This window comes from Manis javanica, chromosome 13 (assembly GCF_040802235.1).
Source record: "Manis javanica isolate MJ-LG chromosome 13, MJ_LKY, whole genome shotgun sequence".
Taxonomy (NCBI): Eukaryota; Metazoa; Chordata; class Mammalia; order Pholidota; family Manidae; genus Manis; species Manis javanica.
The window spans coordinates 72,706,596-72,721,908 of NC_133168.1; the positions used below are offsets into that span (position 1 = coordinate 72,706,596).

The window sequence follows — 15,313 nt, forward strand, 5'->3', positions numbered from 1 at the left end:
AGCATCCAAGCATATTTTTCTGGAGTTGTTCAGTTTCTGCAGATAAGGCTTTTCCAGTCACGTATCTGCAGATTTACTCCTGCTGCCCGCATCCCGAGACTAAGGTGTGTGCGCGAGTGCTGGGGCGAGGGGGAGGAGCTAAATATTGTGGAATACTTACTGTGCTAGACCTTATTAGTGCTTGTGTTAGACACCCTTCTAAGAGCTTTAACTCATTCCTGACACCAGCTTTATGGCTTTGAACCTATTATTGTCATCTTTTTACAGAGAAGGAAACTGAGGTACTGAGTTTGCCCATGTAACACATCTCCCCTAATTAACACTGAATTCCTCAGGTTTTGTACTCTTAACCTCTGGGAAAATCACCCCTGTTTTCAGTCCTCCTCAGCAGCATTTTAGCTGTGCCCAGTGTCCTAAAGACTAGTTTCTGAGGTTCACTCTGCCAGGGGAATGAGCCACCAGTGTGACACCTGGGGAGAAGAGCTGCCCTGTGGCATCTTTGGTGGCCCTGAGGGCGAGGCTGCCTGGCTGACCTATTCTGGGTGTGACCGTGCAGCCAGCCAGCACCTCTCCCGCTAGAACCTGCAGCCTCCTTCCTGAGCCCCCCCAGGCCCAGGTCCCTGGGCACCTCTCTGCGGGCACTTTTGGGCCTGGCCTGTTCCATGGACCCAGTTGGCACTCCTCATCCATTTTCTGTCTCCATGCTGTGGTCAGGCCTCCTCTGAGGAGGGCTTTTTTTTGTGTGTCTGTTTTCATGCTGCTCCTTGTGAGGTGATTGATTCTAAGAGAAGGATTAGCATCATCTTTACTTCGACATTTTAAATCAGAAATTACCTCTTGAAATATTTTTAAAGGTTCTTAAATGCATTAAATGTAGATTTGTTTTTCCTGAACAAAACCCAGAATATAATAGAATTATATTTTATTAAGAAAATAAAATTTGTCAAGATAATGGCATTGTTCACTTTTTTCTCTTAGCAATTTTTTTTTTGCTTAATTTTTTTTCTCTTAATGGAAATAAATGATCATGTCTGAAAGTAACTTAGCCACATGGAAAACAGTCTCTTGGGTATTTTTGCCCAAGAGATTGAACAAGAGAAAAGGGTACAAAGCAGTAATTTCTTTGATAATAGCCGTCGAGTGAAGCAGCAGCTTCAAGCTACAGCATGTCAGAATGAGAGTGAACGAGGTTACTCAAGTCCTGAGCAAATAAATATTTCCCTAAGTGTGGACTCTGTATTCATGATTTATTAATAGGTGAACCTATGGATTCTTGAGCCAGTCTGCTTGGGTTTGAGATGAGCCCCTTTCTGTGTGATTTGGGACAGGGTACTTGTCTGTGTTGTGGTTGCATTATCGGTACGGGAGCAGTATGTAACACCTTACCTTCTAAAGGGGTGGTGGCAACTGAAGATGTAACTCAGAGACAGTGTGTGCAAAGGAGCTCAGTAAGTCTTAGTTTTATTTAATTATTATGAGGCTCACTGTCATCCTTTGGTGTTGCACGCATCTGCATTTACTTCTAAGGCTGAAACAGTGGAGCTGTGGCCTCTCTTCTGAAAAGTGGCCTCAAGGTTGCAAAATATGGGAATGGAATGTGAGGCAGGAGGCTGGTAAAGGATTAGAGCCGGGAAGGGTGGGAGGCGCCCTAACCAGGAGGCAGGCTGGGCTTGTGACACCAGTTTTATTACAAGTTTGTGATTAAGGGACTTCAGGCACCTCACCTATGTTATTTCCTTACCTGCAAGGCATTCTTAACCACATAAGCAGAGCTTCTTCATACTACTTCCATTGGAGTCCATGGAACCTGCTTCGTGGCATGGAGCTATCTACTGATTCTTCAGCAGGGAGGCTGTTAGGCGTGATGTAGAAATGGATCTGTAGTGCAGTGGGTGTCATATTCTAATGGGCTTTGGTCTAAACTTGATTAAAGTCATCTCTCTGGGATATGGTCTGGGATTGGGTGGGGAGGATGTGGCAAGGGGGAGACTGCGAGAATCTGCTGTGCAGCAGTTTGGTATTTCTAATTGGGTCCACCCACACGCTTGACTCTGAACTTCCAAAACAAACACGCCTGTGCGTTTTGCCGGAAGATTATGCTGCTGGGTGTTTTTATTGTACCTTCTGGCAACCTACATTTGGTTTCTCTTCCTCATTGTTGATGTTTTATGGAATTCTTACTGGCATTTGTTGTTTTTTCCACTTGGCCTAGTTAGATGTGGTCTACTAAATGCCGAGGAAACTGTCTGTGCCCCAGGGGCCTTTCTTTGTCCTGGAGTAACCCTCCTGTTCAAGCTCACCTCTGACCTCTTCTCCATGCTCTGTGTGAACCTGTAACAATACTCAAGGCAAAACCCAGTTTTGGCTGTCTTAGCTCTAAGCTTTCTTTGCTTAAAATTTTAAAGTTTTAAGGAATTGTTTGTTAGAGCCTTAAAATAGAAAAATAATCAACCTTGAAAATAACATCGTTGTCAGTAAACTATTTTGTAAATTCCTTGGTAGCAGAACTAAATGCTTAATGGCTTTGTTTATAAGAAACAGTAAGTTAATGTTTAGGACTTGGGAAGTTGATTTTATTCATTTTATTTAAACAGTTTGAGAGCAAAAATGAAAATCTTTGATTGTTTATTTGATATTTTCACAATTTTAGATTTTTTTTCCCCCTCTCCAGGAAATTTTCTACAGATGGCATTTGTGGCTAAGTAGAGAGTATTATGCAAGCAACATGACCAAAGAGTTCTTCCTTGTCTCCTAGCCCTCAAATTTTTCTTCTCTCTTCACTAAAAAACCTAATTATCTACTTTATTTCAACATTGAGATCACCTTTGGGGAGTCAGGATCTGTAACGTAAATTGACATTTTTCCCTAATAATAAAAAAAATATTTGTTTACGATTTCAACACCTCTTAAAAAAAAGCATTATGTTTTAGATCGGCACTGTCTAATAGAAACTTAATATGAGCCATGTGTAATTATAAGTTTTTTAGTAACTACATTAAAAAGTAAAAAGATGAGATTAATTTGAATAATATTTCATATTACCCAGAGATTCTAAAATACTGTTTCAACTTATAATCAATATAAAAATGAGATAATTTATACTCTTTTTTTCCTATTAAGTCTTTGAAATCTGGAACATTTCAATTTGAATATGCATATACATATATAGATATGCATGTCTATGTATCACCCTCCAGAACCATTTGAGAATATGCGTCTTGATCTTTTACCCAGAATTACTGAAGTGTATAATTCCCTAAGATAAGGACATTCTCTCATATAACCACAATAGTATACTTATCAACTTGAGGAATTTTAATGTTGAATCAATACTTTTTATGTACTGTCCATATTCCACCTTCATTATATTGCCTTCCTTTAGTACAGGATCCAGTTTAGGATCACATATTGTATTTAGTTATGGATCTTTAAATGCCTTTAATCTGGAACAGTTCTTCAGTTTTCTTCTTTCATGACATTGACAGTTTAGAAGAATACTCCTCCCCTTCTTTAATAGAATGTTCTGTATGTGGGGTTTGTCTGATTTTTATTATTATTAAACTCAGGTTAATCATCCCCGGCTGAATGTTCTGTAAGTGATGTCAGTGTTGTCCCCTTCTTAGGGTCCCACATGTGGAGGCACACAGTACCTCTCTTCCCCTTGTTGTTGATGTTAATTTTGATTGCGTGGCCAAAATGTTGTCTGATTTCCCTGCTGTGTAGTACTGTGTTTTCCCCTTCTATTTGATTGGAGAACACTTTAAAACCATGCAAATTTTGTGTTCCTTATCAGAATTTCCTCCCTGCATTTATCATCCATTGATGATTCTTGCTTGAACTGGTCTTTACTACGGTGGTTGCAAAAATGGTGGTTTTCAACTTCAGTACTTCCTCCACAGAATGTTACCAGTGGATATATTCTATGGCCAGAGCTCCCCATTCTGCACTATTCATCCACCCACCATCTACCCATCTACCTATCCACCTATCCGTCCACTTACCTATTACCAGGATGAGCATATGGATTTCAATTTTTTTCTTCAATGCTCATTGAACTTTATTTATACCCAGTTTTGCTCAAATTGATCCATATTTCACCACTGTGAAAGCCCCTCAGTCTGTCGTGTCCTTTTGATGCACTCCCCTTTACTTCCTGACATAACAAGATGTTTGAGTCTTGTCTTATTCTCACCTTGCCCAGGTCTGGAAACCACCAGTCATTTCTCTGAGGAGAAATCTTGCTTTTGGAGATTAGAGTGGCATGGAATTAGAAACCAAGATCTGGATTCTAGATGTGCTCATTGCTACTGGGGTGTCATTGCTACTAGGCTCTTTTGGTGGATACATACCCACAAATATACATACACATGTACTGTAAAAGTCTGGGCCTAGTCAAGAGGCAGACACCACACAGTGGGTTAAACAGGGAGAGTTGAATATAGGGAATTATCAACTGATAAAAGAGTAACTATAAGTTATAAGGAAACTATATTGTGCCCAAGGGCTGTGGGAGACAGTCCAAGGAAGGACAGACTTGGAAGGGATTCAGATCTCACTGGCGGAGGTGTGTTTCATCCCAACAGATCTCATAATACATCTAGGTGATCACTAGCTGGTGGCATGGGGGGGGCAGTCTGGGAGTAGGAGGCTGTCACAGCAAATGGGCCATGCAGGGGCTGGGAGGAAGGGGCCTTGCAGAAAGAATGGCTATGAGACTTCCTGGACCATAGGCAGCTGGGAGTACAGACAGGTGGCAGGGGCTCTGGTTTCTGTGCAGAACTGCAAAAAGGTTGCTACCAGCCTAAGACTGCGAGGTCACAAGGAGGACTGTGTCGTGGACCAGTGACTATGGCACATTCTACTGGATTTCTTCACACCCACATAGTACCCCCACCTCCAAAGACCCTAGAAACTTTATGAAACCTCTTCCTCCTACAGTGTTCCTCCAGTACTCTCCACTGAGAAGGCTTCCCATCATGCTCACAACAGAGGAGACATGCTTAAAGACATGCTTAATGGGATTCCCTTGTTCATTACAGATCAGACATTGAAGGGTATGTTTAGAGCTGAGAGGTGATAAACTGACACACATGTATGCTGCACATATATATGAATATTTTAGCATTCATGAGTTTACACTAACATTTCCAGTGGCTTCCTGGATTTCAGATTTGTATTTTTTCCTCCATTGTTTGTTCAGTGTCATAATATATCTAGAATAATTGCAAAATTTCTTCATCTATACTAATACAAAAAAACTACTAAAAAGGTGTTATGAACTGAATGTTTGTATCTCCCCAAAATTCCTATGTTGAAGCCATAACCCCCAATGTGATGGCATTTGGAGATAGAGCCTGTGGAAGGTAATTATGATTAGATGAAGTCATGAGGGTGAGGCCTTCATGTTGGCATTGCTGCCGTTGTAAGAAGAGACCTTATTATGAAACCTACCTTGTGACACCTTGATCTTGGCCTTCCAACCACCAGAACTGTGAGAAATGAAATTCTGGTTGTTTAAGTCACATAATCTGTGATAGTTTGTTACAGCAGCGGAGCTAAGACAAAAGAGTTCAGAATCTCCCCGCAGTCCTTCCCACATGCCCCCCACCCCCTCGCACTCCCCACACTAGGTGCACATGGTCAAGTATTGTTGTTCCTAAATTGCTTGGATTAATCCCCCTCCATTCCTCCTTCAGTGTAGTTAAGGAAGTCATTTGAAATACAGTTGGGTTTATTTGTTTGAGGTTCCTTTTAGTTTTGTATTTTTCTTCTTTCTATTCTTGTTTATGTTTTGAATATGTAGAACATTAACATCCATTCAAAAGTAAAAACCACATAAAGAGGTACACCCAGAAAACTGACATTCCTACCCTCTCCACCCACCCTATAGATACTTCATTACTTTCAGATTTATTTTTTCTACTGTCTTCTGAAAAAATAAGTGTGCATGTGTGTGTAGTGTTTTCTTATTTCCTCTTCTTTCTTTGACAAAGGAGAACATAATGTATAGATATTTTTTGCTTGTTTTATTGATATATGGTTAGGTTAGCATATAATGTATTAGTTTTAAGCATACACACACACACACACTCTCTCTCTCTCTCTCTCTCTCTCTCTCTCTCTGCATTGTGTTCATGTACCAGAGTTTATTTAGGCTCCAAGTTTGAACATTTAGGGAGTTTCCTGTAGTTTATAATTGTAAATAATGCTGCACTGAATACCTTGTGCATATGTATTTTTGTATTGTTGGAGGTGTTTCTTCAGGTTCTTAAAAGTAGGATTGCTGCCTTGAAATGTGAAGACATACGCAGTTTTGTTCTATGTTGCCAAACTCTCTGCCATAATGATTGAACCATTTTGCATTCCCACCAGCAATGTATGAAAATGCCTTTTTCTCCTACAGCTTCACCAACGGAGTGTATTATCAAGCTTTTAAACTTTTGCCAGACTGCTAGATGAGAAATGGCACCCCAGTATGTTTAATTTGGATATCTTGTATTATAAGTGAAGTTGAACATGTTTTCAAATATTTAAGGGCCCTTTTTATGTCTTTTGAGTTGTCTAGTCACATTGTCCACTTTTCTGTAGGATTTTAAATCACTTTGCCTTCTTCAAATTTTAAAAGTTCTTTGTTTATTGGGGGTATGTACTGAGAATATTTCCACCCTGTATGTTATGAGTTTGTATCTTTGAGTATGTATCTTTTATTTGTGGTATGTGTTGAGAATATTTTCTGCCTGTTTGTTATTTATCTTTGAACTTTGCTAATACATCTTTTAAATACTTAAAATTTATCTTTGGGCTTCGCTAATACTTCTTTTAAATACTTAAAATTTTTTACCTATCAAATTTATCAGTTTTTTAAATTGTATCTGGATTTTGAGTCTTAATTAGAAAGCCTTTTCCTATATATACTTCAGTTACTCAGGAATTCACCCTTATTTTCTTTAGGTTCAGAAAAAATTCGTATCAAGTTACTGCTAGTAAAAAAATCAACGTATACTTTGTACTTGTTATGGAATCTCTTATCCATGGCTTCCTTACAACAGGATAGATGGTAATTAAGCACTTCTAGACAGCAGCCAGTTTAGTTTTTACCTCCTGAAAATAGAGAAACTAAAGAACAGAGAGATCACCATTCAGATAAAGTTAGAATTTTATCAGTGCCAGAAGTGACACTATAACTCATTAAAAAAAAAAAAAAAGACAATTGATTTCTTCATCTATTTTGAGCCCCTAAGACTACACACCCTTTCTGAGATTCTTGTTTTTTAACTGGGCACTTTTGTTTAAGGGGTTTTCTTCCTCATTTCATAAAACATTTTGCCAAGTCTCACCTATGTCTCAGAGCTCTGGCTGTTTTACTGCAGGGTCAGGGTTATACAGAGAGGTTCCAATTCCTTAGCCTGCTCTCCACGACCCTGAGGAGAGACTTCAGATTGTGATGACATATGTGCGGAGCATGCAGGAGACTTAGAAATAAGTTCTCACCTCTGTTTCTCTGCAGAGATTTGTATGAAAGGCCCTCTTTGCTAATGAACTTAGCAGTCCAAGGGCTGGGAGGGAGCAGGTTCCCCTCTGTTACTGAAGAAGTGGAAATAATGTTGTGATTCGTTTTCATACAGTGAAAAATGAAGATGGGGGCCAGGGAGCAGTGAGTTAATGCTGAGCCATCATCTCTAAAACCGCCATGTGATGAGGGACCAGAGCTAGTGGGAAGGAGCCCTGGGTTCTCTTCAAGCTCTCATAGTCACTGGATGTGGGATATCCACCGGCTGCTTTCTGACCTTTCATTTTCTTTATCTTAAAATACAAGGTGGCCCCCAAGACCTTTTTCAGCATAGGGTTCTAAACTCTAGTTTTTTATTTCCTATTTTTAATATATTTGTTACATTTCCAAACTGCTAGGCACTTTTGAGATTTTGTCTATTTTTTAACCAAACCATCACTTCCTTCTAAAACTTTTTTTTTAACGTTCTTAGTCAGATAAGTTGGTTAGTACATGATGTTTTTTCATTTCTGTTTGAGTGTAAGCTACATAGGATCAGAGACTTGACTTCCGCACATTAAAATAAATGGTTAAGAAGTGTATTTCTTGGTGTGGCTTAGTTCTAGGAGGGGAAGTCAATTCTAGGGGCTTAGTGACATTGAGGTAATATTGTGCCTTAATATTTAAGGTTTACTACCATATAGAACAGTAACTTCAACTTGTTTCATGATCCTAAATTATACCCTTCCATAATTATGGCCAGAGGTCATGAAGATTCATTGTTGGACGTAGGAAGGATTAGGTGAAAGAGTGGCTTGATCCTTACAGATCCATCCCAGCAACTTGTAAAACAGCTCAAAATATGGTAATGAATTCATAACTGAAACCACATTCAGTATCAGCCCCCCAGCTTATTTTCTGCTGTTTCATTTGTATAATGGGATTTCCTTCATCTCCAAAGAATGGAGACTTTAATTATTAAAAAGAAAATCCATTCTCAGCTAGTATAACATTTATTAGAAACATTTGGCCCTATTGTTAAGCAGCAATCTTATTTTTTCATGTGGAGAAAGAGTCAATTAAAGTTTCAAAGTTGTGAACCATAACCAGATGGGTAGCTCACATCCCTTTTTAATGATCAAAAGTACAAAACCATATAACAGTCAATGGTTATAATGGATTTAGTTTAATCTGGAAGAAATGCCAGGACTTTCATGTAGGATGAAATTCATTTAAGTTCCATGGATTTACAATTACTACTATAAATAGAAGGCTTCTTTTCTAGAATAGATTTATACCTGGCAAGTCAACCTTTCATATTTTTTCCTAGTGAGGATGAACTTGCAGCAATTGCTTTACTGTTGACATTTAAAAAAATAAAAATACCAGTATGTAAAATATTTTGACCCTAAATTTTCATGTAACTCTTTTGAAAAATACTAAGCTTCTTCTGTGTGCTAGCTACATGCCACGTGCTGTGGTTATAGAGGTGAATAAAAGGAGCTCACATTTTATTAATTATGGTACAATTTGGTTACAAGCACAGAAAACCTACTCGTATCAGCTTAAGCAGTTAGTAAAAGGAACATATTGGCTCATGGACTAAAAGCATCTGAGGGATATCCGGTTTGAGTCATAGCCGGGCTCATGGGACCTGGCCTCTCGTCATCTCTCCCTCTGTCAGTGTTGGCTTCACAGGCAGGCTTGTGCAGCATGGTTGCCCTTGGCAACCACCCATCTCACTCCAGTGAAAAAGAGAGACTGCTCTTTCCCAGTCAATGTGCTGGGCTTGACATTTCCTCAGTGGGGTTAGTCCTGTGCCCAAACTTGTACCAGTCACTGTGTCCAGAGGATCTGGCTGGCCAGGCCTGAGCAACGTGGATGGAGTCATTCCTTCTAGTAGGTAGGTTGAGAGGGGGGATGGTGGTCCAGGGGGAAAGTTGAGGCTCTGCCCTGGAAGCAGGGAATGAATGAAGCCTGCCTTACAGCCTCTGCCCTCAGCAGTCCACAGCGCAGTGGAGGAAGATGGAGTTTCAGCAGCAATAATGGTAAAGGCTGCTCTGATGGAGAAAATACGGGCACTGTAGGGGCAGGAGCATTTCAGTACAAATCATTAAAGTCTAACGAGTAATTATCAAAAACGTATACGTATAATTACATATTTAAAGGAAACATACTTTGGTGAAGGAGCTTGCCATTTAACTTTATTTTGGACATTCTTGGGCAGCAAACACATTGATCAGCATCTGTCAGCTCTTCTGGGTTGGTCTGTGCAGGAAGAGAACTGACTGCCCTGTGAGTTCACTGAGGCCCAGGGCAGTGATGTCGCATCTGCATATCCCCTGGGGCACTGGACATCCTAGCCTTAGGCTGGTCCAATATTGCAACACTGAGTCAGTACCTTAAGTTCACCTCTGTTCGGGCGAGAGGCGGGTGGGATGCACAAGACCCCAGTGCCTGCTCTGAGGCACAGCCAGGACCCTGGAGGGATCAGAGATGCAAGAGGGGCTTTGCGTGTGCAGGGGTGATCACAGAACATTTCCTGGACAGTGTGGCTTCTGGGATAGGCCTCGGCTGTGACAAGGTTCCTCCTGGCTAAGGGAGCACTGTCTCACTCAGTCTGCGACCTCCCCTCTTGGGAGTCCCTAGGGACTCCTCTTCTGCCATGGGGCACAGCTCTCCGTGGTGAGCGAGCATGCCCACACCCAGGTGTGAGGACTAACCGAGAGGCGTCCCAGGCTCAGGGAACATTAGCCCAGTGGCCAGGTGAGCTCAGCTGAGGTCGACGTACTCCTGGGCACCAAATGGCTCTTGCATGAGGACAGAAGCAGGAGTGCGGTCTGACCTGGACCTGGGGGTGTTGCTCGTCCTCTGATGGTGGCCCCAACATGCTGCTGAAACTGCAGTGGCCATTAGCAGGCATGTTCAGAGATCTGTCGTTTCATTTGGGGGAGTGTACAGTAGTAGTTTGGTGATAAGTGAAAATGCATTTTTCTGGGAAGGAAGTTTATCAGAATTGTTTTGTATTTAGTTAGCTACTAGACTCAGCAAACATCGAACAGTAGTGTAGATATTCAAGTTATAGGGCCACTCCTAACTGTTGACTGCAAATCATTTTACTGAATTAAGTCTTCATTAATAGTTTTATTTTCTTAAGTTTGTCTTAAGGGACTGTCCTTCCCCACTACCCCCCATGTGCTCCCTCCTGTGCTCCTGTGTGTGTGTGCCTGTGGGGAGCATGGGGTCAGGGTAGGGCATGCACACATGGAGTCACATGGGAATGGCTTTGCTGGTGTTAATCCCTCTTAGAGGAATGAGCTGGTTCCACAAAGCAGCCTGCACTCATTCCCTGAAACATCTGCCCACCCAACCGCCTGGGGCCCTGCACTTTCTGTGAGCCCTGTCTAGCTTTCCACCGCTCCACTCCGACCTACCCGCGGGCCCTCCCTCCTCATGTGGAGCTGTTGCTTTTATACACTGGGACAAATGATGTCAGTTTTTGGGACTCCACCTACTCCTGCCTTTTCTCTGAAGCACTGGCCAAGTCTCGGAGGGTCCCCGAGGGCCCTCCCACCCTAGCAGCTGTGACTCTGCTGTCAGGTATCTATCACCTGTTGTCTGTACCACTTCTGGGCATACAGCTCATTGGCTTCTGTTATTCTGTGGGGTGTCTGCACATCATCCTTCTCTGGTCTGTGGTATTTGAGTTAGAGCCTTTGAGGGACTGCCGAGCTGCTAGAGATGGCACAGAGGAAGTAAGACTGACCAGTTAGTCACATGTTAAGGCTGCCTTTATTTTGCACACGTTTAAGAAACTGCTGCACTTTAAAACGATTGCTTTACATAAGCTTGTATTATTTATCAACATGAGTCACTTCTTAACTTTGTTGTTCATTTGTACACACTTTAGATCTGAACCCTGAAAACTAGTGTTTTGTTTCTATAGCCTGGGTTGTCTCTGGAGGGAAAATATCTCCGTATGGCTGATCCATACAGGGGAGTAATTGCATAGCTAACTTGGTATCTTTAGCATGTAGGGGTCCAAGAATAATGAAACAATGAATTATATAGTATGTGTTTTAGATTTCATATTTGGTACTTTCAGGTGTAAGTGCAAGATCATGTGCTCAGTTATCCATATGAGTGACCTTTTGAAAGAGCCATTTAAAGACACTATAGTGTAAAGAAAGGGCTTGGGGTCACACGGGGCCCTGTAGCCACTCTTGGTTCTGTCACTTACTAGCTGTCTCATATTCAACACTGTTTCTTAGCCTTGAGGCAGGGATTGTAAAATCATGTAGGGCAGTTGTGAGGATGAAATAGGATAATGTATAATTATCTTATATTTAAAGTATCTGATACAGTGTTTGACCCTGAGAAGATGCTCTGTAAATCATAACTGGTAGGCTTCCTGTATAGTGAGCAGTGAGATTAAAAATAAACAATATGTGTTGGAGCCAAAACTTCTAAATTTGGGGATACTTATTCACAGTTATCATCCAGTAAAATCATCAAATTAGTGTTTTGCTGTCATATACATAGCACTGTGTCTGCTGCCAGGCCTGCTTCCTCCAGGACTGTTCTAACAGCGCAAGCCCCAGATAATAGGCGAAGTTGGACCCCTGCAGCGCAGCTCCAGGTGATGGGGAAGATGGACCCCTGCAGCCCAAGCCCCAGGTGATGGGGGAAGATGGACCCCTGCCTCTGGGTGTTTGGTGATGGCATGTTCAGGGGGCCTGAGGTCATAAACAGCTGACCCCAGGAGGGATAGACATTTTGCATAAACTGTGCTTGCATAGATGTGCTGAGCTTGGAGCTGCTTATGAGCAAGTCTGGGCTTTGTCTGTGTTTTTATCTGCAAAGGGAAGGAGCTCTGACTCTCAAAGTGAGATTTGCCCTGTTCCTGTCAACGAGTGAAACAGGACTAGAACTCAGATTCTGGGTGAAACAGGATCCAGAGCAATGTTACAATTTAGCCTCTCCAAATTGTGCCCGGTTAAATCATTATTGGTATGCTTTTTCTTTTTGTGTGTTTCTTACCAAAAAAAAACACAACTCAGGTTAATTCTGGGAGTGGGGCATGATGAGGAAAAGACTACAGGCTCTTCACTGGCTTTTAAAAAAATATGTCAGGACAAATAATTTGACTTAAAATAAAAGAACTATTAAAATGAAGTACATGGAAAAAATATTAGTAAAATGAAGTATGTGAACCATTTCTTTCTGTCTAGCTTATCAAATATAAAAAGAGTCTGTATGGGCTTCTTTTAGTGTAAATGGTCCAGTATTTTGTGTGAAGATTCATTTAGGCAGAGGATTTTATGCTGGTCTAGACTTTTGGCATTTGCTGAAGCAAAACCCTTTGGTTTTTCCTTTTCCTTTTTCCTTCCTAAAATTAAAATAGGGCTTATATGTCTATCCTTTACTCATGACTGGGATAGTTATGGTTCTATAATTCCCTGATCTTTGCTAGATGCTAATTTGGCATTGGACTTAATATGTATGTATATTTTTTCCCAAATTTTGATGTATAATATGAGCATAGCTGTGTCAAACGTGCAAGATAAAGTCATTATGAAATCTTAGAATGCAGAAATATCAGGTAGGTTTTTTTGTCTGTTTTAGATTTCTTTGGGCAAGCAACTTTTTGTTGCACTTTTTTCTAAAGTAACTCATTGCAATAGAATATGGTTTGTGTAGTTTTCAGTGAATTGGAAATTCTTGTTTTCTTGCACTGCAAGGGTAATTGATGTTAATAAAATCTGAAGCCCTCAAAATATTCCAAAGTCTTCTGAATCGTTAATTATCTCAAGTAGTTTAGTTCATTGCCTTATATTGCATTGTATAATATTTGTATGTATCATATATAGAACTTTCTCATTTACATATACATGACCCATTAACACACATACAATTATAAATATAGAAATATAAAATACATGCATGCCTTCCTGATCTAATCACTTCTTCCCATTCTGTTGCTCACCCCAGTCTGAGGCAACAGCATCTCTGGTTGGGGTTAGTGCACTACCTAACCAGTCACTTGTTTCATGTCTGGACTCCCTTTAGTCTACATAATGGCCGCCTAACATTTCCAAGCATTAGGAGTTTCCCTTGCCCCCGACTTGATCAGCTCCTGACCTGCCAGTGCCTCTGACTTCATTCTGCCCCTCACCAAGATGCAGTCCTGTGCACTGACCTTGGAGGGCCTGAGGTCCTGACCTCTGCTCCCTGTGCCCGGTTGGTGCCTTCTAGCACTTAGATGCTGCCTTTTTTAAGGTTGCTGCCTAAGAGAGGCCTTTTCTGACTGTGCCATGAGTTATCCCATCTCCAGCTTTTTTGCCTATCATAATTAGATTTCTTTTTTTTTTGAAGTAATATTTGGATTATATTACCTCTCTGGTTAAGATTCTAGAAGGGTTTTCTAAACTGTTAATCTCATCAGCTGCAAAAACCCCTCCTTGGATTTTTTCTTGATTTACTCTGTCATTGAGCATTTATGTTCTACACGGTGTGCCTGGAGCCCCTTTCCTTCCTGAGATTCTGTTTCTAACATTTAGTCATTTAAACAGCATCACCCTAAACAGACAAATGTCATAAACCCCAAATGCTGACTGTATGTCTGATTGTATGCTGTGGACTTCCTGTGTTTGTGTGTGCTTTTACTGAGCTCAGGTGGGTGTGAACTTTTGTACTTGTATTTCCACCTACATCAGATGGTCCTGAGTTGTGTGGCACTGAGTCACACATGCTCTCGCTTACACAGGCTCCTCGATGAAAAATTGGAGCAAGGTGAAAACTGGACACTTGGTTAAGCCGGGTCTCAGAGTCCCCCTCCCTCCCTCAGCCTTGTGTCCTCACGATGGCATTTGTGTCTTGCTTCAGCAGCTCTGTGCGGGTCTGTTCTTGACGGTGAAGCTGAGCAAGACTTCGAGGGTTGCTCCTAAGCGGAGGAGGCTCAGCCACCTGCTTAAAGCAAATTAGCAACAGTTGAGAGTAAGACTTGCCATCACCTTAAAATGTTACTGTTTCATTTACAGTTTTGGTTAACATGTTGTGTTCTTAGAGATGAAGAAGCCCTGGTGGCATTTCCTGGGAAGAGCTCTTGCTAGATGTGCTCCATTTTATGACGGTAGTTTACTGTGGTGCTTGTGGACTCACAGACCTGGCTACCCTGTGCAGTCCAGGGACCATCTGCCTTGACAAAGCTGAATTTGTCATTTTTAATGATTAAGTAGCGTTTTTTCATACAGCTGTATCATTGTTTGTTTAAGTGTTGGGGGCATTTAAAAAGTTTTTTCAAGTTTTTTTAATAGTAAATAGTGTTACTCTTCATATAGATTCCTTTGGGGTTTTTTTTTAGAGCTGCATTCTCAAAAGTGGGAATAATAGGATTAATGATTTGAGTAATTTGAAATGGTTATTGCCTATTTCCAGATATTTTCCCAAGAGGATTGGCAAAATGATGACCACCAGATTTTTTTGAAGACCTCTGGAGTCTAGAAGTTCTAGATCATAAGAAGTCTTAATGGGGTTTTTCTGCCTAATTAGGGTTATAAAGTAGTATATTATGGTTTTGTTTGTATTTCTTCATTTACTAATTAGGTTGAAATTTTTAAATCTCAGTTTGTCACCTATAGGGACTGGTACTAGTTCTTCAACTTTTGGAATATAGAAGATTTTATATTATATCATGTTTTCTCCACCCATTATAATAATGGGTTAAAAAAATTTTTTTAATCCTGTTTTATCTTTAATCACACCCTCCATATTTCTAACAATCACATTTAGCTTTTATGACAGTTAAATACATAAACCTCTTTA

General features: G+C 40.8%; 1 protein-coding gene across 4 annotated transcripts in view; it reads left to right on the forward strand.

Annotated features, from left to right (window-relative positions):
- The window catches only part of TULP4 (TUB like protein 4), a 230,710-nt gene that overhangs the window by 71,883 nt on the left and 143,514 nt on the right, over positions 1–15,313 (forward strand). The gene's annotated exons all lie outside the window — the stretch shown is intronic.